At 46.0% G+C, this 25,569-nt stretch overlaps 1 long non-coding RNA gene across 1 annotated transcript in view; it reads left to right on the forward strand.

Moving 5' to 3' along the window:
• The first annotated feature begins 3,737 nt into the window (after positions 1–3,737).
• The window catches only part of LOC135973111 (uncharacterized), a 61,843-nt gene continuing 40,011 nt past the window's right edge, over positions 3,738–25,569 (forward strand). Inside the window, exon 1 of the long non-coding RNA XR_010589810.1 lies at positions 3,738–4,472. This is a non-coding gene — a long non-coding RNA (uncharacterized LOC135973111). The remainder of the gene's footprint in view (positions 4,473–25,569) is intronic.

Raw genomic sequence — 25,569 nt, forward strand, 5'->3', positions numbered from 1 at the left:
CTCTGGAATTTCCTTCCCTTGCAAATCAAGCGGAGACTGAATCCTACCTCCCTGATGGCAAATGCAACATGCATTTCTCTGTAGCTTTCTCTTTGCCCAATACAAATGGCTGTAGCATGGCCAGCTGAGTCTTTTCGGGAGGCACAATATCTTCCTTCAGGAGCTTCCAACTACCCTTGAGAGGAGTGATTTGAACAGTTATAGGGGAGAGAAAGATGGAGTATGAGGACACATTTGGAAGATCCTGGAGAGGGAAGCCCTGGTGGGAAATTTTAAAAGGCTTGGATTTGAGAACCAGCATCTTGTTTTGCACCTGCAGTTTTGGAGATGCCTTTAGACATCTGCACACCTGATTGGAAGGTGCAGATTCTTAATGTCCACTTGGCAGAGTGCATCTGTATTTATTGGCAGATGCTAAATGGGAGGCTGAGTTGACCCATTTAAAACACAAAAAGAGCCTCAAAGAGTTCATTTAGAACCAAATAAGAATTTGAAGTTTTCACTGCGTAGAAGTGAGAGATGGATATCATTTGTGAGTTTCTCTAGTCCATTCACCACCCAGCCAATGCAGGATTGTTCCCTATGGTATATTCTCCTGGGCTTTGCCCAGTTTAATTTTAACTGATTCAAGTAATGGGGCTTCCAGTGCTTCCCTTAGGCCATCTCATGGCTAGGAGATGTTTCCTGATAGCAAACATAAGTGTATCCAAATCAAGCAGTTTTAGGCTGGTTTATCACTGAAGTATTTAGTATTTGAGTGAGAAACTGACCTAGTGCACACCAAAATAGCACAGAACACCTCTTACCCTGCTGTAACATCACATTGGTCAGTGGTGACTCACTTGCCTTCTGTAACCTTGTTAGCCGAGTTATTGTCCTCATCAGACACTATGCAAGCAAAAAGCCTCCCAAGCAAGGCCAGGTTTTGTAATGAGTGCATCACCAGCTTGACAGAGTTATTAGACCATGCAGGCAGGCATGAGTTAATGTGAGAAGTGGAGAGATTAACTGTTAATCAATCTTGGACTATTGGGAAAATTGCAGAAGGCCAGAAGAGTTCTGACATTGTGCCAATATTTAAAAGGGATAAGACAGGTAATTGTAGGCCTGTTAGCCTGACATCAACCATGGGCAATAGCGGAAAAACTAATAAAGAATTCACTTAATAAGGAATTAAGGATAGGTATATAATTAATGCCAGTCAACATGGTTTTATGGAAAATAGGTCTTGTCTCCTATTTGATGAGGTTACAAATTTGGTTGATAAAGGTAGATGTTTGTAAGGTGTTTGGTCTTAGTACCATCCAACATTCTGATTAAAAAACTAGCACAATACAACATCAATAACGCATATGTTAAATGGATTGAGAGCTAACTAACTGACAGATTGCAACAAGTAGTTGTCAGTGAGAGATGATTGTCCAATGATAGTGTTTCCAGTTGGGTTCTCCAGGGTCTGGTGTTAGGCCCAGTGTTGTTCAACATTTTCACCAGTGATCTGGAAGTAAATATAAAATCACGGCTAGTAAAATGTGCAAATGACACAACGATTAGCGGCGTGATAAATAATGATGAGGGCAGGGCAATCAGAGCAATCTGGATTGCTTGGGAACTTGGGCCCATTCAAACAAAATCTGTTTTCATACAGAGTTGTACATCTAGGAACAAGGAATGGGAGACTGTATCCTGGAAAGTAATGACTTTGAAAAGGATTTAGGGGTCACAGTGACAAGTAAATCAGCATGAGCTCCCAGGGTGATGCTGTGCAAAAAGGGCTAATGGATGTATAAACAGGGGCAGAGGAGTAAGTGGGTGATTTTACCTGTGCATTAGTGAGACCAATACTGCATCCGATTCTGGAATCCACATTTTAAAAAGGATGTTGAAAAATTGGAGAAGGTGAAAAGAAATACAAAAATTATTTGAGGGCAAAACAGCCTTGTAGTGAGAGGCTTAAAGAGCACATTCTCTTTAGCTTATCCAAAAGAGGATTGAGAGGTAACTTGATTATGGTGTATAGGTACTTTGATAAGAAGAAAATAGCAGGTACTGAAGGCTCTTCAGTCTAGCAAAGAAAGGCGTAAAGAGACCCAATGGCTGGAAGTTAAAGCCAGACAAATTAAAATGAGAAATAAGGCTCAGATTTTTAACAGTGAGTGTGATGAACCATTGGAACGAACTACCAAGGGAAGTGGTGGATTGTCCATCTTCTGAGGTCTTCAAATCAAGCCTGGATGCCTTTCTGGAAGGTACTCTTTATACAGGGATAATTAGGTGAAATTTAAGGACAAATGGTCAGACTAGATGATATAATGGTCCCTCCTAGCCCTACAAGTCTATGATTCTGGCCTTAGATTCTATTAATCATGTCAACACTTACCAGCGACTCCAGACTTGCTGTGGGAATTTCAAGCCAGTTTGGCACTGAGCCGGGTAACTAATATCTGCTCCCAGCTGTGATCACTCATTCCTTCACTGTTTTGGCTGCATGAGCTGCAGCATGGCTGTTGTTCTTTTGGGCAGTGTCACTGACACAACGGGGTCTCTAGACCTTGGGGGTAGTTTGCACTGCAAAGGCCAGCTGGGTGGCCCAGGTGGAGGGACTGCCAATAGACGGGAGACCATCCATCCTAAAAGCTCATTCATAGAATCATAGAATCATAGATTATAGGACTGGAAGGGACCTCGAGAGGTCATCGAGTCCAGTCCCCTGCCCGCATGGCAGGACCAAATACTGTCTAGACCATCCCTGATAGACATTTATCTAACCTACTCTTAAATATCTCCAGAGACGGAGATTCCACAACCTCCCTAGGCAATTTATTCCAGTGTTTAACCACCCTGACAGTTAGGAACTTTTTCCTAATGTCCAACCTAGACCACCCTTGCTGCAGTTTAAACCCATTGTTTCTGGTTCTATCCTTAGAGGCTAAGGTGAACAAGTTCTCTCCCTCCTCCTCATGACACCCTTTTAGATACCTGTAAACTGCTATCATGTCCCCTCTCAGTCTTCTCTTCTCCAAACTAAACAAACCCAGTTCTTTCAGCCTTCCTTCATAGGTCATGTTCTCAAGACCTTTAATCATTCTTGTTGCTCTTCTTTGGACCCTTTCCAATTTCTCCACATCTTTTTTAAAATGCGGCGCCCAGAACTGGACACAATACTCCAGCTGAGGCCTAACCAGAGCAGAGTAGAGCGGAAGAATGACTTCTCGTGTCTTGCTCACAACACACCTGTTAATGCATCCCAGAATCATGTTTGCTTTTTTTGCAACAGCATCACACTGTTGACTCATATTTAGCTTGTGGTCCACTATAACCCCTAGATCCCTTTCTGCCGTACTCCTTCCTAGACAGTCTTTTCCCATTCTGTATGTGTGAAATTGATTTTTCCTTCCTAAGTGGAACACTTTGCATTTGTCTTTGTTAAACTTCATCCTGTTTAACTCAGACCATTTCTCCAATTTGTCTCATTAGCTGGTTCTGGAGGATTGAGCTTTAGCGGCATAAACATCCAATTTGAAAGACCTGCTTTAATGAGAAGGTTCCAATGGGTAACTATCCTCACTGCTAAAATGTGTGCCTTTTTTCTCATTTGAATTTCTAATTTGTACTTGTCTGGCTTTAACTTCCAGCCATTGGTGCTTCATGTGCCTTTCTCCAAAGCCCAGCAGGGCTGACTCAGCTCTTCAGGCTTCTCAGATAAATATATTGAGTGCCAGGCAGTTTACTCTCTGTCTCTTTCAGGTGAGACCTTAAAAAGTGTAGATCTTATCTGATCTGCATGGATATGAATAATCCCATGGGGCTTTGCCTAAGGATGGGATTTTTGCCTTGGTGTCCTTGGCCCAAACATTGCTTGACCACATAGTGCTTTGTGTCATATTGTTTACAGCTTTCCATCCCAGAGATGGCTGCATTTCACATGGGGTTTATTTTTTTAAAGTATGTTGGGATTCTTCAGGATGGAAGATACTTATAGAAATGTCAAATCTTCTTCTCTTGGAGTGGACCAGCACAGAAATAATAAATCCTGGCTAAGTTTTGTTGCACAGGAAAATATAATAATAAAGGGGAGAAAAAACCCGCAGCCAGCCCTGCAGTCAAACAGGAATCAAAATATGTTTACGAGAAAGGAAACCACCTGGTAGCTCAGCCTCAGATATTTCACCTGACCACAGCTGCATTTCATCTGCTTCTGAGAGGATTATTGGCTGTTCCTTAAGGAGCTGATTAAAAGACCTACCTAGGGACATTCTTTTGCTTTCAATAGACTACACAGGCAAAGACTGGAGCTGGATGTGAAAATTCCCTGATATGTGAGCAGCAGCACTGCAGCTCACCAACCTGTTTCTGGCTAAGTTTCTAGGACACAGGAGACTGGAGCATGCTGGATTGGAATGGAGCTGCTGTGGGAGCCTAGCAGATATGCTGCAGATCTAGTGGAGCCTTCAATGGGAATGTCCCTAAAGGTAAGGGAGTTATATGCATTCATGCTGCCTTGTTGGAATAAGGGTGATCACTGATCTGAAAAATGCTCTGATTCCTCCATCAGTTTACTTGGGTTAGGGACCGGTATCATGGGACACCTGTAGACAGTCTCTTAAACCATTTCAGGTTCCAGGTAACCAGAATGAAACCCTACCCAAAGCCTCCCATCTTCAAGCTAATCTGATGAGATAAGGAGTTCTCAGTCCAAGTGTGCATCGATATTTCCACCTTCTCCTCCTCCACCACGACATTGGTTCTATACATTGACGTAGAAGGAGGGAGAAAGGGCTCAGCTCCACAGCCATCCCAGACACTGGTGGGTCTATGAAGATGTCATTTGTTCTACCCTTCAGATAGTTTTGCTTTCCAGTAACCTTTTAAGGAAACAGATCGACACTCAGGTGATTGGTGGTTTAGATCAATACAGACCCCATCCACTCTTTTAAGAGGGACACTGTTTCTCTATGAATTGTGCTGCCTCATCCAGCACTAACCCAGAGGCATCGTCCTTTTTAAAGGAACCTTTAATCTTGTTCCATTTGCCTGGCACAAACATGTCTCACCTTCCTCCCCTGCTCATGTCTCAGCTGGGTTTCTTTCCAGCTCCCTCCTCTCTGCACCGTGGTTGGAAAATAGCAGAGTAGACTGGGCTTGTTTTGCTGCTATCTGGCAAAATCTACTGAAATGGAAACAAAACCCCAACACTTTTTTTAATGAAATGATGCTTCTCTCCCCACCTCTGCCCCTCAGTTCTGCTTGAAAGCCAATGGGGAGAGCATCTTCCATCTAAGGATTTCAAAGCTTGGGTCATGACTTAGGAGCCCAAGTCCCACTGACTTTCAGGAGACTTATGCACCCATGTGCTGAAATCACTTTTGAAAATTAGATTTGAGCTCTTAAGTCACTAAGATGATTTTGGAAAGTTTACCCACAGTTCTGAGTGACAGAGACCCAGTCACTGAGCTTGGCAGGGCCACCCAAGGAATTTCTCCTTTAGATCATAAAAATAGACATAAGGAATTCCACATTTTGGTGTGTTCCAGTGTTTTGGGTTTTTTTCCCTACTGTGTCATGCAGTACTGTGACTAACATTTTCTAGCTTGAAATTAGTTATTACCACGCTTCTGTCCCTCTGCTTTTATAAACTTGTCCTGATGATAGTGAACTGGTAAATTGAGTATTGTTTATTTCAGTTTAAACTCCAGTTCCCTTGGATCATCACATTTCCAGACAAATCTGGGATCTCAATGGCTTAGCAAAATCCTTCCAGGAGGAACCTGATCTGATTCTCCTACATGCTGCTCTATAACTTTCCAAAATCTGTATGATTTAAAAAAAACACAACCTCACTATTTGTATATGAATACACTGGACCTGGACTGACACATGGTTGCTTTTGCTGCTAGTACATCGGCTTAATTTGCAGCAAGGGAGATGTAGTTGATTTTTAACTGTTAGGGTAATTGACCACTAGAACAGGTTACGTAGGGCGGTTGTGGAATCCCCATCATTGGATCTTTTTGAGAACATGTTAGACAAACACCTGTCTAGGTTTACTTGGTCGTGCGTCAACATGGGGAATAGACTAGATCAGAGGCTCTCAACCTTTCCAGACTACTGTACCCCTTTCAGGAGTTTGATTTGTCTTACATACCCCCAAGTTTCACCTCACTTAAAAACGACTTGCTTACAAAATCAGACATAAAAATACAAAGGTGTCATAGCACGCTGTTACTGAAAAATTGCTGACTCTCTCATTTTTACCATATAATTATAAAATAAATCAATTGGAATATAAATATTGGACTTACATTTCAGTGTATAGTATATAGAGCAGTATAAATAAACCATTGTCTGTATGAAATTTTAGTTTGTACTGACTTTGCTAGTGCTTTTTATGTAGCCTGTTGTAAAGCCAGGCAAATATCTAGATGAGTTGATGTACCCCCTGGAAGACCCCTGAGTGCCCCCAGGGGTACATGTACCCTTGGTTGAGAACCACTGGAATAGATGACTCCTTAAGGTCCCTTGCAGCCCTTCATGTCTATGACTCTGATTTCTGGGCATGCAAGTGTACCACTAGTTTTGGAGAATCTGATTCATGTCTTCTAATCCCCCCTCAGCTGATGCAGGATTATTACATAATTATTACACATTTATTAATGCATTGTTTATGGCTTGCTTACACTCACTCAATGAGCCATGGAACTAGTAATGTTAACTATTTCATACATTCAATCTCTAAATGAATATCCTGGATCTTGAGGGTCACCACTGATCCCTTGCTTTGTCCTGGATGGAACTCTATTACTTATAATAACACTAATACTCTCACAGCACCTTTCATTTAAGGATCTCAAACCCTAGAGGTTTCCTATGTATGTATGTATGTATTATTATTATTATTTTTAATTGTAGAGCATCAACTTTGTAAATAGCAGGTATCTTTAAAACATGGTACCTGCCTCAAAGAGCTTACCATCCAAATAGAGGGCATACAAAGAACTTATGGGGGAGGGGATGCAGTGAGGAATGGAGTGAATGGTGAAACTCGGCACACACCTTGTGAGTTGTGTAATTTGTGTAGGGATTTTACGCTTTGTGCCTATGTCTTTATCTAACCAGGAGACTTAATATTTCCCCGTGGATAGGGCTAGTGTCCACAGGCCTTTGGGAAGGAGTGCATTTAGAGGAGGGACTCAAGCAGTGGCAACAGAATCTAGAAAGCTATTTTCCCCTTTCTTTAGAGAAATCAGCTCGCCCCTTCAGTGGCTGGAGCTGATCCCAGGGAGAGAGGAAATAAAAGGATTCATGCTAACCAGGCTCTCATCACAACCATTCTGCTGCCCTACAATGCCATAAAGAGGAGGGGCTGAGAGCCACCACGGTGTTTCTGAAACCCTTTTAAATGGGAAGAAGATGTGGAAGGGATGGTCACAGGTTCTGGGGATTATAGAGGTTTAGCACCCCAAATTCAAGACATCCCAGTTTCTTACAAATGAGGACAAACTTTTCATTGCACAGCAAGGTCAGTTTAGTAATTTCACTGCTTGGCTTTCCTGGAGAGGTCCCTGTCTCTGCAGGGCTTACTTTGCCTGAGGAACTCTAGAGGTCCCTCACAGAATGTGTCAGTGGCACCTGAAATCAGCCACTCAGTACCTGCTGCTCCACGGCAGTGTGATGGGGGCAATATGTGATACACACCAAACCATAAGAAAGGTCCAGGGGGAGCTGCTCCATCTATTGGAATAAGGCCCCTCTAAAGCATTTGTCAGTCCTGTGGCTGAGGAGAAGATAATGGAGACTAATAAAGATAAATGGGAATGGAGCAGAAACCATGGCAAGTGGGGAAACATGGCAGGGAGGCGACTAATGTACAGAGAAAAACTCTACAAATATGCAGGGCCAGATCCCCAGTTGCTATACACATAGGCAGTTCCATTGATTTCGGGGAAGCGATGCTGATCTATGCTAGGTCAGGATCTGGCCCAATGGCCATTCCAGTCGTTGTCTCCAACCGGCAAAAGCAAATTTTTTTGGAGGAGGAGAATTGAAGAGGTCGGAGAATTGTCCCCCTTGTTGGTCCCAGAGATCCCAGATTTTAGTTCAGTGCTTCACAAGCTCATTCCTGCCCGGATTTCATATACCTCAGAAGATGGTGAGTTCAATTCCTGCCTTGCCCACAGATTCTCTATGTCCCTTTGGATGAATTTCCTAATCTCTGTGAGCCTCAGCTCCTTGTCTGTACTAATGCTTTGCCTCCTCCTTTGTTCCCCTGGCCTATATAGATTGTAAACTCTTTGGAGCAGGGATTTTGACTATGTGTTTGTACAGTACCTAGCACAGTGGGGGCCTGATCTTAGCTGGGTATTGCTGTGATACAGATAATAAATAATAGTACCCAGCAGCTCAAGGACTAGGAAAAATGGCATTCTTCCAGCTAGTCCACCTGCCCCCATATGTGCTTTGTTTTTAACCATCTCACACTTTGAGATCACTCCGACGTGCACAACAAGAAACCACCCTCCCACTCCTGGGTGATTCACAATGCAGATTCCCTCAAGAAACTGTGAGATCAACTCTCTAAGCGTGATAACAATCACTCCTCACAGAAGGTGAGACGCATCACAAACGGCTTTTCTGCAGCCCGCGACAACTTTATGGGCATCCCCAAATGAAAATCAGCTGCTGAGATCAAAGAGCAGAGCTGCCATGTTGCAGCCAGAGGTTTGAGGAGATTTGCATAGCGCAGGCGGGGGAGAGACTCCTGCTAGGTTTTGGATTTTCTTTCTTCTGCGTTGCAGGCGGGATCCCTCTGAATCTGCCCACTTTCCCTGCATCCCCAGCCTCACCATGTTCCTCACCTTCCTTTAGTCCTGCTGGCCGTGTGGAAGTGCTGGCCACCTCTGAACCACTGGGCCCCCTCCTCTGGCCCAGTCGAGCTGTCAGCACTCCTCACTGTGCCTGGCATCGGTGGCCAAGGGAGCAGTTCTGTGTTAAATAGAGCACAGAACAGCCTGAGCAAGTGGGAGAGCCCAGGAGAGCAAAGGAAACTGGCAGAGGGGCAGAGGTGGGATGCTTTTAGTGCAAGCGGGGTCTCCTCAGCTCAGCAGTGAGGACACTGGTGCTTTGGCTTCACCCCAGGCAGAGGGCCAGCGCCGCAGAGGGCATGTCTGCATTGCAACCAGAGGGGTGACTGCTGCAGGTGCAGACGTATCCCAGCCAGCTTCGATCTCGCCGGCACAAATACCAACAGCAAGGAAACTGTGGCGGCACGGGCTGTCCAAACCCACCTAGGAGTACTTGAGCAGCGAGCCCAGGCTACCTTGGCTTTACTGCTATTGTTATTGGAGCTAGCCAGCTGCCTTGCCTATGTCTGCATGTGGGGCAGTCACACCTTTGCAGTGCAGACAAACTCTTCAGCTCTGCAGAGCTTTCCTTCAGTGGATTTCTGTGACCGTAATCTTAGGTGCTATTTGTAACACTATTAGGTGAATACATTTTCACAGTTGTATGATATTTTACCTTGATGATGTTCTAGTAAAGGTTGAAAAAATATGAAATATAGGCTATGCTTTGTTCACTGCTGAAATGCAGCCACTTCTGGGGTGCAGGGATCGGCTGTGTAACAGCTCACACCAACACGATGTAACCGGGCAAAAGAGGTTGAAAGTATGGATGAATTCCATGGGCCTGATTCTCTGCTCTATCCAAGCTGTGTTCAGTGTGGGATCAGAGGCTGGAGGGGCAACAGTAGATTTAAGTCACCTTTGCAGATCTAAGGCCTAATTAGGGACTAGCAGTGCCTCCAACTCTTGTAGTTGTTCTTAGCCAAAATCATGTCACTTACAAGAGTGGTCAGACCAGAAGCTCTGGCCCACTACCAAATGTGAACCCTCTGATTGGCTGCCTGTCCCTCTTGCTCGCCTCCTGGGGCAGAATAACCAATCAGAGCTGCTGCAGGCAGTACACTCTCTTCTCTTTTGACCTCTTGGAGTTGGCAATACTGGACTCTTCCACCAGTCCCCTGTGAAAGTTGGAGCAGCCTGACAACTAGTCTCACACATACCCAGCTGCTCACAGCCCAAGGAGCTGCTCCAGCACCTGGGAGTAGCCAGAGCATAGATATGTCCTAGCTGTGTGCCCTTTCCACTGTGACTGCCCCCACCCTCATGCCCAGGCCTGTGCGGGGGGTAGCGTGGCTCTCGGCCACCCCCAGATTCTCCTTACACTGCAATCTCCAGGTGGCTCCATACGTCCCTCTGAAATGACAAGGGAGAGTTTAGGTGAGTGGCCCCTGACATCCTCTCTCACTGCCACCCTCTCTCTAGCCTTCTCCCAGCACAGTGTTATAGGTACGGGCAGAGCTGGGAGCCCTACTTCCCATTAGAAGACCTGTTTGGGGTTGCTTATATCTTTGCTAAACTGTAACCATTTGGGCTAAAATGTCCCAGGCAGAATGTCTACCTCAGGTTAAAATGGCTAAAATGGTTCAGCCATTTCTGAGACGGAGATTAAGGAAAAATACATTGGTTTGCCCACAGGAAAAAAAAAAATTCTTACAATTGTTTCATGGAGAAGCTCCTGGGCCTCCATAGTTTGAGTTGAGACCTGAAATTTGGGAGGGGGACGGCCTGAGCATCAGCGAGGTGCCTTTTGCTTTTCCATTGAAAATTCACCCAAGTTTGGCCAAGTTTGTCAGCCTCTGCAAAATGTCAGCGATCGTACACCCAGCGGAGGCAGGCTAGGTTTGGCAGAGGACATCTCTGAAGGCTTCATCTGCACTGTGCGTGCTCCAGCCCCTCATGGCTCTTGTGTGTGACTGGACTGTGCCATCCCCCATAGAGCAGCCAAACACGCTCCAGCCCAGGGTTGCCTGGGCTGAGCAGGATTTTCTCTGCAATTGCTGCTGTGAGCAGCTGTGGTGCTGGGCACCAGAACTGAGAGCAGGGAGACTTTTTCCTGGGTGCAGTGCTCCCCCTCCTGGTACCCAAGCAGCGAGGATGAGGGTGCAGCCTGACTTTGAATGAACTGGTGAGGGTTGCTGGAGCTGGGGGGAGGTACTGGGAGTGCAGAGGAGGGTTGGATAGGAAAGGAACAGAGGGGGAGGGAGATAGGAGCCACAGATAGGAACAGAAGGGGGCAGGAGTTGGGGTGTTTATGGGAGGTGGGCAGGAGCAGAGTGGGAGGAGGCAGGAGAAAAGGGGTTGGATAAGAGCAGAGGGGTCTAGGTACAGAGGGATCTATAGCCACCAGCACAGAGTCCTCTCCAGAAGCTGGAATTGAACACAGGAATTCAGAGTTTTTGTCATCAGCAAATAGCTGTGAAGCTCACAGGCAAAGAGCGTGTTCCAACCCCCTCTAGTGCCTGATCTGCATACTGAGCCCACTACTTCTACTGGTTACTCTGCTAGCTCAAGTGGCAGAGATCTATGCTGTTGGTCTGAACACTGCTGATGATTCCGTATGGTTCCATGTAATATCACATAGGGGTGTGTGTGTATGTGTGTGTGTGAGAGAGAGAGAGAGCAATTAGGAAATGACATTAAAAAAATCTATGTGAAAAGAACATTAAGGTTGCAAAGCCCAAGCTCTTGAAAGTTAGGAAATGCCAGAATTCGGTTTGCACATGAAACCTTAATTGAGCCCTCTTGTGCATATGCATTATCATTGAGTCTTTAATGGCATGATCACATACCACTTTTCCCACAGGACCCCTGCCTCAGTCAGCAATTGGGCACTTATTTGTTTATTCCTTTTTATTGTCCTAACTCAGTCTGTGGCTCTGGGCCTTATTTACTGCAAACCATCCACACGCTGCACTGAATAGAGAATTATTAATTGTATCCTGGGGCGTTTCTGCTGCGCTCTCACCATGGTATCTGAGGGCTTCTGAAATATTAATGTATTTATGTCTACAATGCCCCTGTCAGGTGAGTGGTGGTATTATCTCCACTTTACACATGGGGAACTGAGACACAGAGAGAAATTAGATTTGAGCTCCTAAGTCACTAAGATGATTTTGGAAATTTTACCCACAGTTCTGAGTGACAGATACCCAGTCACTGAGCTTGGCAGGGCCACCCAAGGAATTTCTCCTTTAGATCATAAAAATAGACATAAGGAATTCCACATTTTGGTGTGTTCCAGTGTTTTGGGCTTTTTTTTCCCTGCTGTGTCATGCAGTATTGTGACTAACATTTTCTAGCTTGAAATTAGTTATTACCACGCTTCTGTCAAAAGTGGCCACTAATTTTGAATGCCCAACTTGAGACATCCAGGGCTTGATTTTTTTCAGTGTACTTAGCATTTGTGTAGCACTTTACAAAGTGCAGCTCCACAGTTGCAGTTGTGACTCACAGTTTGTGAGCACTCAGCGCGTCAGCAAATCTGGCTCCAGGTCTTTCACATCAGGCATCCACACAATGAGGAGCACACAACTAGTGGCCCCCTGTGAAAAGTCTGGGTTAAGTGACTTGCCTGGCATCACACAGGGACTCTGGGGCAGAGGCTTCATGAGAGCATCCTTTCTCTTCCTGCAATCCCATGCTCCATGACACACCTTCCAACTTCTGCAACAAATGAGGTAGGGCTTCTGCAGACAACAGCCTCTTTCGTTACACAACTTTGACTCGTTCCCTGAGCACCATCTGTGCTGTGCACTGAGTGAGGCAGCAGTCCCGTGGAAAAAACAGTACGTATATGCTCATGTAATTAAAGACTTTACCATCATGCACAAAGTGGCCAAATTAAGATTGCCCGGGCAACCCAAATTCTGGCACTTCCTAACTTTGGAGTGCTTGACTTTGCAGCCTCACTGTTCTTTTAATGTAGCTTTTTGGATATAATTATTTATACAGTGGCGGTGCCTGTCTTTGCATAGCGGGACCATAAGCATAGACTAGACTGTGCTAGAACAAAAAGACAGTCCTTGTCCTAAAAGGTCATCTCTACCTTCTTCAGCTATGTGTCACATGACAACACCCTTGATTGTTTTCAACCTGGCTTTTCCTCTGGCCATAGAACAAACGCTGCTCTCTTCCGCATTGTTAGGAACTCTATCGTTCTCTTTGACCACGTTGTATCCCTCAGTGCTGTGCAATCACCCTCCTGTGTCCATAGCTGTGTTGGCATTTCTGGTCCTCTCCTGTCAGGACTGTGCTTCTACTTGCCAAACCAGTGGTGACAGTTATGTAAGAAACATAAGAACAGCCATACTGGGTCAGACAATGGTCCATCTAGCCCAGTATCCTGTCTTCTGACAGTGGCCAATGCCAGGTGCTTCAGAGGGAATGAACAGAACAGGTAATATCGAGTGATCCATCCCCCATTGCCCATTCCCAGCTTCTGGCAAACAGAAGCTAGGAATACTCTGAGCATGGGGTTGCATTCCTGACCCATCTTGGCTAATAGCCATTGAGGGACTTATCCTCTATCTCTCATTCTCTTTTGAACCCAGTTATAGTTTTGGCCTTCACAACATCCCTGGCAACAAGTTCCACAGGTTGACTGGGCATTATGTGAATAAGTATTTCCTTATGTTTGTTTTAAATGTGCTGCCTATTAATTTCATTGGGAGACCCCTGGTTCTTGTGTTAGGAGAAGGAGTAAATAACTCTTCCTTATTCACTTTCTCTACACCATTTATGATTTTATAAATCTCTATTATATCCCCCATAGTCCCAGTCTTTTTAATCTCTCCTCATATAAAACTGATCCATACTCTTAATCATTTTTGTTGCCTTTCTCTGTACCTTTTTCAATTTTAATATATCTTTTTTGAGATGGGATGACCGTAACTGCATGCAGTATTCAAGGTGTGGGTGTACCATGGATTTATACAGAGGCAATATGATATTTATTGTCTTATTATCTATCCCTTTCTCAATGATTCCCAACATTCTGTTCGCTTTTTTAACTGCCGCATCCCACTGAATAGATGTTTTCAGAGAACCATCCACAATGACTCCAAGATCTTTCTTGAGTGGTAACAGCTAACTTAGACCCCATCATTTTATATGTATAGTTGGGGTTATGTTTTCCAATGTGCATTACTTTGCATTTATCAACATTGAATTTCATCTGTCATTTAGTTGCCTAGTCACCCAGTTTTGAGAGATCCCCCTGTAACTCTTGTTCAGTCCAAAGCTGACTGAACTATCCTGAGTAATTATGTATCATCGGCAAATTTTGCCACCTCACTGTTTACCCTTTTCAGATCATTTATGAATATGTTGAATAGGACTGGTCCCAGTCATAGGTGCCGACTCCATGGGTGCTGATGGGCTAGAACACCCACGGGGAAAAATTAGTGGGTGCTCTGCACACACCGGCAGCCAAGCTCCTCTCACCCCCTGCCCCACCTCCTTCTCCCCTGAGTGCACCATGTCCCCGCTCCTCTGCCTACCTCCCAGCGCTTCCCGCCTGGCCGCCACCAAACAGCTGTTTGGCAGCGTTAGCATGCTCCAGGAGGGAGGGGGAGGAGTGGGAACATGGCGCTCTCAGGGGAAGAGGCTGGGAAGAAGCGGGGCCAGGGCGGGGATTTGGGGAAGGAGTTGGAATAGGGGCAGGGAGGGGGCAGAGTTGGGGCGGGGACTTTGGGGAAGGGGTTGGAATGGGGGCGGGGCAGGGGTGGGAAGAGGCAGGGCAGGGGTGGAGCCTCATGGAAGGGGTGGAGTGGGAGCGGGGCCGGGGACAGGGGGGGTTGAGCACCCAAGGGTAAGAGGGGAACTCAGCGCCTATGGTCCCAATACAGACTCCTGGAAGATACCACTATTTACCTCTCTCCATTCTGAAAACTAACCATTTATTCCTACCCTTCATTTCCTGTCTTTTAACCAGTTACTGATTCATGAGAGGACTTTTCCTCTTATCCCTTGACAACTTACTTTGCTTAAGAGCCTTTGGTGAGGGACCTTGTAAAAGTCTTTCTGAAAGTCCAAGTACACTATATCCACTGGATCACCTTTGTCCACATGTCTGTTGATGCCCTCAGAGAATTCTAATAGATTGGTGAGGTATGATTTCTCTTTACAAAAGGTGTGTTGACTCTTCCTCAACAAATTGTATTCATCTATGTGTCTGATAATTCTGTTCTTTGCTATAATTTCAACCAGTTTGCCCAGTACTGAAGTTAGGCTTACTGGCCTGTAATTGACAGGATCACCTCTGGCGCCTTTTTTAAAAATTGGTGTCACATTAGCTATCCTCCAGTCATCTGTAGAAATGCTGATTTAAATGATAGGTTACATGCCTTCAGAACTCTTGGGTGATTACCATCTGCTCCTGGTGACTTGTTACTGTTTGAATGTATCAATTTGTTCCAAAACCTCCGCTAGTGAAACCTTAATCTGGGACATTTTCTCAGATTTGTCACCTAAAAAGAATGACTCAGGTGTGGGAATCTCCCTCACATCCTCTGCAGTGAAGACCGACACAAAGAATTAATTTAGCTTCTCTACAAAGGCCTTATCTTCCTTGAGTCCTCCTTTAGCATCTCGACCATCCAGTGGCCCCACTGATTGTTTGGCAGACTTCCTGCTTCTGATGTACTGAACATTTTTTTTGCTGTTAGTGTCACATTTTCTGGAATGGCTCACAACTGTGAGTGCCGACCTCAGGGCACATGGTCAGAAAACAGGGCAGATACCCCAAGCTGGTGGTGTGTTCTATAATTAGATTTCCCCAAATCAGTAACAAATGTAAACTCCTGGATCACTATCCCAGTCTTACCTTGGAGTCACAGACATTCCTCCTGAGACTGTCCAGTCTATCTTGCCACCCAGACAAACTGGACTTTGTGATAAAATGGGTACTTTAACCAAAAATCACATATCAGGTTGCTCCCAGTCCCAAGAGACCAATCACTTACTCCAGATCAATTGGTAGTTCATGTCTTACACCAAAGACAACTCTGGCACCCAGTTCTATAGTAAACTAACTAAAGGTTTATTAGCTAGGAAAAGGAAATAAGAGTTATTTAAGAGGTTAAAGTAGGTAAAATATATGTACAGATGAGTCCAAGTTTGTAATTCGAAATGGTGGCAGTGATGTAATAAACTACCAGTTTCCTAAAAGTCTTTTCAGGGTACCCAGATTGTCTCTGGGAATCTGCACTTTGCATCTGGTACATTTCCCTGTAAGAGTCCAGAGATCCAGGATCTTTCCTTGAATCCATTCTTATAGCATCTTCTCACAGAAAAGAAGCTGACAGTGGCACTACTCACGTGAGGAATGCACTTTGAGTCATTGACCTCTGGTCATCACACACTTGCTTTGAAATTAGCACTTTTCTGTTAAAGTCCTTCTTTAGCATTCAACAAGACTTCTTTGATGGGTTATTTAGTTACGGAGGTATTCACAATGTAAATGTTTGCTATTACATTATAACAGGATACAGATAAGTGAAAACAATGCAAGTAACATCTCATTAGTTTTCATGAAGTTTAAACAACAAGAACACTGTTATACATTTAACAATCACTTTGATCTATACTAACGCACAAGTGAATTGACCTAGGGATTTGGCATGAGCTGGCACCTGGTCTTTAGTTAGTTTTTGAGTCTTTTTTGAGTTCCTTCTTGAGGCTCAGTTCCTGGCCTTCTGTTCTTTTCTGGTTCCTACCTACCTTCTTCCTCAAAGTCATCTTATCTCCCAGCTACCATGCCTATGCTGATGATACCCAACTGTGGCTTATACCAGACTCTACAGGGGAAAATAATAATAAAAAAAGTTCACTGATGCCCCTCAAGCTTCATTTAAAAATTAAACTGGTTTTGAATTCTAGGAATCAAAATGACTCCTTGCTCCTACTTCCTTCTGTCTTGGAGCAATAGAAAAAGCGTTAGGATTTCTTGCATCCCTGCAGCACTGTCCTTCTGAGCATCTCCTCAGAGCTTTCCAAATGTGGACGAATCAGGTGCCCCAACACACTGTGAGGCAAGTATATATTATTAGCCCTGTTTGACAGACAGGGTATCTCCGGCACAGAGTGGTTAGCTCACACTCCAAAGGAGGCTTTGGCTGGCTCAGGTACAGAACCAGGGTTTCCTGACTACTGCTGTGGTGATTTAAGAACCGAGATTAGCCTGTCTCTCTCTTTTTAATTCCAAATGCATTTTTTTCCTATTTGGGCCCAACGTTTTCTTACCAAAGGAGATGTTTACAGCTGCAGGGCACTGGCTTTAGGCCCTTCCTGCATTATGCATGGTGCAGACAAATCTCCTGTATGTAGTTTACAAAGATTCAGGATTCTCATCATAAATATTATGGTGGCAAGCTCTTCCCTGCTCTTTTCTGTAAATTCTTAGTTGAAGCCCTGGACATGGACTCAGGAGACCTGGTTCAATCCCAGCTGTGCCAAGGACTCCCTATGTGACTGAGGGTACGTCTCTCAATCTCTCAGCCTCCCTCCTGTATAAGGGCATAAGGGTACTCCCTTTCACCATTCTCTGGTGGGCCTATCTGTTTGGATTGCAAGCTCTTCAGGGTTAAAACGGTCTCTCATTATGTGTTTTGTACAACACCTAGCACAATGAGGTGCTGATCTTGGTTGGGGTCTCTAGGCACTGTGGTAATGCAAATTAATATGATAGATGATGCTTACTTACATCCCTGATAATAACAACTTTTGGTTAATAGAAGCATTTGGCCAGCAGCTGCTCCTGTCCAATTGGGATCGGCTGCTGGGAAAACGTCCCTAGTAAGTTATTATCAGGGCTGTTAGTACATTATACTTGTTGGTTCAGACATTAGCACCATGCTTGCTGCTTACTGACAACTTTATTGGAGGAGAGGTTGTACCTGCAGTCAATTTGCTGGCTCCCTAGCTGCATGGCTGAGCACTTCTCTGGCGAGGCGTGGCTTCCCAACATGTAGACTTATCTCTTGCCGATAAAGATGTGGTTCTGGAGGCCCTACGTGAGCCCGGCGCTAAGCGAGTGCAAGTAGCAGAGAAGTTTGGGGTTGCGCAGTGTCTGTCGTTTTCGGCATTCTTAAGAACGGCAGCATGAGATCAGCCCAATCCGTGGCTGCACTTGTGAGTGCGAGGGAGGGCAAGGAGGTGGATGTTGAACTCCTGTAGCTCTGATTTCAGCACAAGCTTTGCCAAGGTGCTTACAGCTCTCAGGACTATCAGCTGGCCGCAGAGCAGTGGAAGGAGTCAGTTCTTCAGATGGCTGGCTCAGTGGGTGGAGAGGCCAATGCAGCGTGGATCGGCATAAGGAGCGTAGCAAGAAACAAGACACCCTGTCCTTCTGGCAGCTGCTGTGTGGACAGCAGATGCCCTGTCCTGCATTCTGCTGAGTTCCAGCCACGTGACATCTTCAGTGCTGACAAAACTGCTCTCTGCTCCTGGGCCTTTCTGGCAAAAGGCTTGGTGTACTGACGGAAGTGTGTGTGTGTGTGTGTGTGTGTGGTAGCTATGGACTGCATGTGCAAACACGGATGGGACAGAGAAACAGCCTGACAGCTGTGAAGCTTGCTGTAGTGCACTTGTCACAGGCTGGTTGGCCCTTTGAAGCAAACCTTGCCCATGACTGGGCTGGTTCCCCCAGATGGTTGTGATGATGGAGGCAATAGGGAAACCCTGCAAAGAAGCTGGGGGTGCAGCATGAATAGCCCAAGGAGACAGAAGCAGGGTTTGTTTTGGGATGTTTAGTTTTGATTGTTTAATTGGATTTTTGTAACCCCAGGAGGGGACTGGACTGAGCAGTGACTTGGCTGGAGGGCAAGGCCACATAAAATGACAGACTGCTGTGGCATCAGAAAGACTACAGGGGGTGCTAGATTGAGTGAACCCCTGCAATACCCCACCCAGCCATGTGGAGGCGCTCTGGAGGCTCGATTACAGCATTCGCTACAGAACTGACAAGTGTAACTTTTTCATTTTCTGTTTTCTGTTCTTTTGTAACTTTGTATCAAACAAAACTTTACTAAACAGTTGCTGAATGTCTGCAACTACAGCATACCGTTATTCGGCACCAATCCATGCACCCGTTCGCTTGAAAATGGGCCTTTCCCTTATTGGCAACTGTCAGATAATGGCAAATTTTAGCCATGAACCAAAGACTTGCTAATATTAATACTGCAGTGATTTTCAACCTGTGGTCCTGCAGACCCCTGGGCTCCGTGGGCTATGTCTAAAGCAGCAGTGGGCAAACTTTTTGGTTTGAGGGCCACATCAGGGTTCCAAAACTGTATGGAGGGTCAGGTGTAGTGTATTAAATTTCTCCCCATAGGAATGTACTACTTACGGTGTACTACTTACAGCTGCCAGGCCTGGTGCCCTGAGCAGCATGGTAATGGGGGAGTTGCAGGGGGGTTGGATAAGGGGCAAGGGGTCCTGGGGGGCAGTCAGGGGACAGGGAACAGGGGCGGTTGGATAGGCATGGGAGTCCCAGGGGGGCTGTTAGGGGGCTGGGGTGTAGATTGGGGTCAGGGCAGTCAGGGGACGGGGCGGGGGTTTGGATAGGTGGTGGGGTCCTGGGGGGGCAGTTGGTCCCGGGAGGGGGCAGTCAGGGGACAAGGAGTGGGGGGGGGTTGGATGGGTCAGGCATTCTGAGGGGGACAGTCAGGGGGTGGGAAGTGGGAGGGGTGGATAGGGGTCAGGGGCCAGGTTGTTTGGGGAGGCACAGCCTTCCCTACCCGGGGTGTAGTGTATTAAATTGCTCCCCATAGGAATGTGCTACTGACGGTGTATTTGTATTACTTACGGGAGCTCAAGGGCCGGGCAGGACGTGGGCTGTAGTTTGCCCACCTCTGGTCTAAAGGGGTCCGTGAAAGATGACTATGAAAATAAAGCTTCAGATCCCAGAAAAGGCATTCTGTTTTTCTGAGCGATCAAAAGTATGTAAATCCCCCTACCTACAGGTCAAAATCTTGAAGTAGTGTCATTACCATAGAAGCCAACGGTTTAGTGTTCTTTCTCACGCTGTGTCAAGTACCATGCTGAGCACGTGCAACATTTAACAGTTGAATTCTGTTCAGTTAGTTTTCAGCCTAAGACTTAGTCTGAACAGAATTTAACGATATATACAGACGGGAGATTTCCAAAGGGGTCTGCAAGTGAAAAAAGATTGAAAACCACCTTAATAATAATGTCAAGTATCAGAAGGGTAGCCATGTTAGTCTGGATCTGTAAAAAGCTACAAAGAGTCCTGTGGCACCTTATAGATCAGGGTAGGCAACCTTTCAGAAGTGGTGTGCCCAGTCTTCATTTATTCACTTTAATTTAAGGTTTTGTATGCCGGTAATACATTTTAACGTTTTTTTTAGAAGGTGTCTCTAAGTCTATATTATATAACTAAACTATTGTTGTATGTAAAGTAAACAAGGTTTTCAAAATGTTTAAGAAGCTTCATTTAAAATTAAATTAAAATGCTGATCTTATGCCACCAGCCTGCTCAGCCTGCTGGGTGTGTGTGTGTGGGGGGTTCAGGGCAGAGTGCTGGGTGTTGGGGGCGGGGGGGGGGAACTCAAGGTCAGGGCAGAGGACTGGGGTGTGTGGAGGTGCAGGGCACAAGGCTGGGTGTGTGTGGGGGTGTTCAGGGCAGAGGGCTGGGTGTTGGGGGGGGACTCGAGGTCAGGGCAGAGGTGTGTGGAGGTGCAGGGCATAAGGCTGGGTGTGTGTGGAGGTGCAGGGCACAAGGCTGGGTGTGTGTGGAGGTGCAGGGCAGAAGGCTGTGGTGCTCGACTTGTGGGGGTGCTCCCAGCTCTCTGCCCTGAGCGGCTCATAGCAGGGGGCTGGGAGGGATATGCCCTGTTCCACCCCCTTCCCTAAGGCCCATCCCTACCTTTCTCTGCCTGCTCTACGGAGCAGCGAGCACACTGCGCTCGGCTCTGCTCCTCTGGGAGGAGGAGGGGCTGGAATGCACCACGCTGGGAGAAGAAGCCGGAGAGGGGGGAAGCTTGGCTGCCGCAGGGGAGAGCGGTGTGGGAGGGGTCCCGGTCCCCCGCCCCACTCAATTCCCCCGCCCACCGCTCTCCCCTGTGGGGGCAGGAGGCAGAAGCTTGGTCCTGTGGCAGCCAAGCTTCCCCCCTCCCCCGCTTCTTCCCCCAGCATGGCACTTTCTGGCCCCTCCTCCTTCTCCTCCTGTCACCGGGCAGGCAGCGTGCCACTCAAAATCAGCTCGCATGCCGTAGGTTGCCGACCCCTGTTATAGACGAACAGCTGTATCGGACCATAAGCTTTTGCTGCTACTCTGAAACCTGTGGGTGAATACTCACTTCGTTGTAATAATAATGGTGATTGCGGATACATACCAGTTGCAGTTCTAACCTGAGACCATTAGATGGCAGCATAAGCCACAGTATAAAGTGAAATGCAACTGAGGTTGGCAGGTGCCCTAGGCAGGTTAAATAAACCACAAGAGAGTGGTTACTATACATGGAGTTATTGGCTTTAAAACATTCTGCAGCTTGAGAACTGGCAACTAATTTACAAATAATCTTTTTGTGTGTGGGAGGAGGGAGGGGAGAGATTGATGCAATAGGCCTGGAGAAGGGAATGGAAGAGATACAGAAGGACTATGATGAGACGATAGAGCAAGGCAGTGAGCAAGAAATAGATTCCAAAGGAAAGAGACAATGCAGGGCAATGTGATGGGGTGCAGAGGGGACAGGCACAAGTAGAAGCAATTAGGAGACACGCTAAGGCCAGCTCTAGTCTAGAAACTTTGGCCAGGATAATAATGTTGCTTAAGGGGGTGATTGTTCACGAGATTTTTATACTGGTACAAAGCCCTAGTTTAGCCACAGTTATGATGACAAAAAACCCTCCTTTTGCTGGTGTAGCTTATTTTGTTCAGAGAACTGGTATAAGTTTTACTAGCAAAAGCACTCTTTTGCTAGTATAAGGTCCATTTCCACTAGGGGCGTAGCTGGTATAGCTATACTGACAAACTCTTTCTAGGGTAGCCCAGACCTTAGATCTTGTCTACACACAAAAGTTGTACCTCTTTAATGATACTGGTATTGTTAAAGCAGTACAACCCCCCCCCCCTCCTCCTCCAAGTGTGGACACAGTTCTACTGGTGTAAAAGTGCTTCTCCTGATACAGCTATTGCCCTATGGGAAGAGGAATAAGCTACACTGGCATAAAGCACCTTTATACTGTTAGAACTGTGTCCACACTAGAGGGGGTGCTGGGATAACTAATTTGGTAAAAAATCATACCGCTAACTTACATAGTTATATCAGTGCAAAAACTGTGTAGACTAGGCCTGAGAGGAAAAGAGATGCTGGTTGCACAGAGAGGAGAGACACAAGAAGTAGAGGAAAAGTAATAGAATGAATTGGAGATTGAGGGTCTGCCCATCCCAATTGCCAGTGATCTCAGCGAAACACTCCAAGTGTCCTCAGTGGGCTGGGGACTGGGCCCTGGGCAGGAAAGCAGTGGGCATAAAGTAATGGAAGCAGGTTTAAACCAAGGAAATATGTGCCCCACTTCCAGGTTATTGATTTCCAAATTATTGTGCTCATGAGCAGTGGTGGCAAGTTTTAGAGCAATCCTGCACCCTCTCAATCCTGATCATGATGCAATGGTTGGGCCCCAAACTCAAGCTGCTGGAGAGAGCTTCTGCACAGACCTTGATTTATTTCATTTTATTTAGTGAGAAATCATTTTAATCTCTCTGCCCATTGAATTCTCTATTTTGTAGTGTACCTTCCATGAGCCCTATTCAAAATGGTTACTAAGAACTATACTAACAGTTACTATATCATCTATACAAGTAGAAATCAAAATGTACCATGGAACTTAGGGCTAAGAGATCTAGCTTTTATTTATGTCCTATCTGACAGAAGTTACAATATGCTTTTTTACATCCTAAGATCTTGTGAGCTGTTTGAGCAGATGCTTTGTTCCACCCCAGAGGGAGCTGCATGTCACTGGTGATCCTTGTATGTATCCTTTATGTACCCCACAGGGGTGTATTGAGGCATAATTAGTTAAGAACTACAAAGATGCCATAGAAAGGTTACATACTGTATCTACTTCTAGGCACTGATAACTACATAGACCTTGTAACTTATAGGCAGCCAAATGAATCCTGTGCTCCATACTGCTCACACCAATCTGGTTCCTGTGCAGTGACTTTACTTACTGTCCTGTGATGAATCTCTGCATAACAGGATTTAAAATGGAAGTAAGTAAGTGACATATAATGCAGGGCCAGATCTTGGTATCTGACATGCATTAGGGCTACATGTAATATGATTAGACTTGTAAGGGATTAGATTTTTATCAGTAAACGTTGATTTCATTGTACACACAAACCAACAATACACTATTTCCATCAACTGATAATTTGAAATTTACAGATAGGCAAAGTAAGAAAAATGCTGCATGAGAACTTAATAGTGTTTGACTTGAGGCTATTTAGGTTGTATATTTTGACATGTGGTATTGACAATTTGTGTATTGACAATTATAAAGCTTAAACTTTTTGAATCTCAACATCATGGGATAAGAGGAGAGGGAGAGCACAGGGGTAGAGAGGTGCTGCCTCTCATCCCTCCCCCCACCCATGCCCCTTCTCCCTGCTGCATTCAGAAAGCAAGACTCTGATTTTCACAGGGTCTTTTGTTGGAAGCCTGGATTTCCCACCTCTGCTACAGCAGCATCAGCCTCTGAGAGGGAAGCAGCATTGCCTAGTGGATAGAACACGGGTCTGGGACTCAGGAGACCTAAGCTCTAGTCCAAACTCTGCCAGCAGTTTGTGGGATGACCTTAGACAAATCTGTGTGCCTTCCAGAGATGGAATAAATTGGGAGTGATAATATCAGCCTCTAAGCGCCTGTCTAGGGCAGGAAAAGTGGTTGGGATTAGCTAGTTGTCACGGAGTCCCGGGCGATGCTTTGGAACTGCTCCCCACAAAGCCAGTCAGGACTCTGGGAGCCTCCTCTCCCTTGGAGTAGACTGTCTTCAGGGCAAGAAGCTCACACAGCTTCACTTCCTGGGTCTGACCTTGGAGCATTCAGCATATGCCCCTCCATGCGCTTCCCACAGCAAGCCCAGGCGGGGTCCTGGGGAAGTCAGAGGGTCTGCACGCACCCCCACTTTGCAGGGCGGGCTCCAGGCACTAGCTTGGCAAGCAGGTGCTTGGGGCGGCCACTCTGGAGAGGGGCGGCACATCCAGCTATTCGGCGGGAATTCGGTGGACGGTCCCTCACTCCCGGCCGGAGCCGAATTGCTGCCACAGATCGCGATCGTGGCTTTTTTGGCCACTTGGGGCGGCAAAAACCCTGGAGCCGGCCCTGCCACTTCGCCGTCAGACGTGACTCTTAGCCAGGCAGTAAAACAGAGGTTTATCAGATGACAGGAACACGGTCTAAAACAGAGCTTGTAGGTACAAAGAACAGGACCCCTCAGCCGGGTCCATTCTGGGGCCCAGCGAGGCAGACACCCACGTTTGCACTCACTCCTCGTCCCCAGCCAGCCACTCCTTTTTGGCCTTTGTCTCTTTCCTGGGCCAAAAGGTCACCTGAGCTTTGTTCACCTTTAGCTATTCCCTTGCAGGGGGGAAGGGCCCCAGCCATTTGTTGCCAGGATTCAAAGTGTCGGCCGTTTATGCACACTGGAGAAATGATTGGGGGAAACTGAGGCACCCACACAGTATTCAGAGGAAGCATTAAGAACAGTCCCACTTTGTCACACTAGTGCATCTCCTTTGTTCCTCCACCACTTGTTCTAGTCTAGACTGACCCTTACTAGTTTATTCTAAGCAGGATGAAATTCAGTAAGGACAAATGTAAAGTATTCCATTTAGGAAGGAACAATCAGTTGCACATATACAAAATGGGAAATGACTGCCTAGGAAGGAGTACTGTGGAAAGGGATCTGGGGGTCATAGTGGATCACAAGCTAAACATGAGTCAACAGTGTAGCGCTGTTGCAAAAAAAGCAAACATCATTCTGGGATGTATTAGCAGGAGTGTTGTAAGCAAGACAAGAGAAATAATTCTTCCACTCTACTCCATGCTGATTAGGCCTCAACTGGAGTATTGTGTCCAGTTCTGGGCACCACATTTCAGGGAAGATGTGCACAAATTGGAGAGAGTCCAGAGAAGAGTGACAAAAATGATTAAAGGTCTAGAAAACATGACCTATGAGGGAAGATTGAAAAAATTGGGTTTGTTTAATCTGGAAAAGAGAAGACTGAGGGTAGGTCTTCACTACGGGGTGGGGGGGTCGATTTAAGATACGCAAATTCAGCTACGCGAATAGCGTAGCTGAATTCGACGTATCGCAGCCGACTTACCCCGCTGTAGGGACGGCGGCAAAATAGACCTCTGCGGCTTCCCGTCGACGGCGCTTACTCCCACCTCCGCTGGTGGAGTAAGAGCATCGATTCGGGGATCGATTGTCACGTCCCGACGGGACGCGATAAATCAATCCCCGAGAGGTCGATTTCTACCCGCCGATTCAGGCGGGTAGTGTAGACCTAGCCTGAGAGGGGACATAACAGTTTTCAATGACACAAAAGGTTGTTACAAAGAGGTGGGAGAAAAATCGTTCTCCTTAACCTTTGAGGATAGGACAATTGCAGCAAGGGCAGTTTAGGTTGGACATTAGGAAA

The sequence above is a fragment of the Chrysemys picta genome, chromosome 8 (assembly GCF_011386835.1).
Source record: "Chrysemys picta bellii isolate R12L10 chromosome 8, ASM1138683v2, whole genome shotgun sequence".
NCBI classification, from domain to species: domain Eukaryota; kingdom Metazoa; phylum Chordata; order Testudines; family Emydidae; genus Chrysemys; species Chrysemys picta.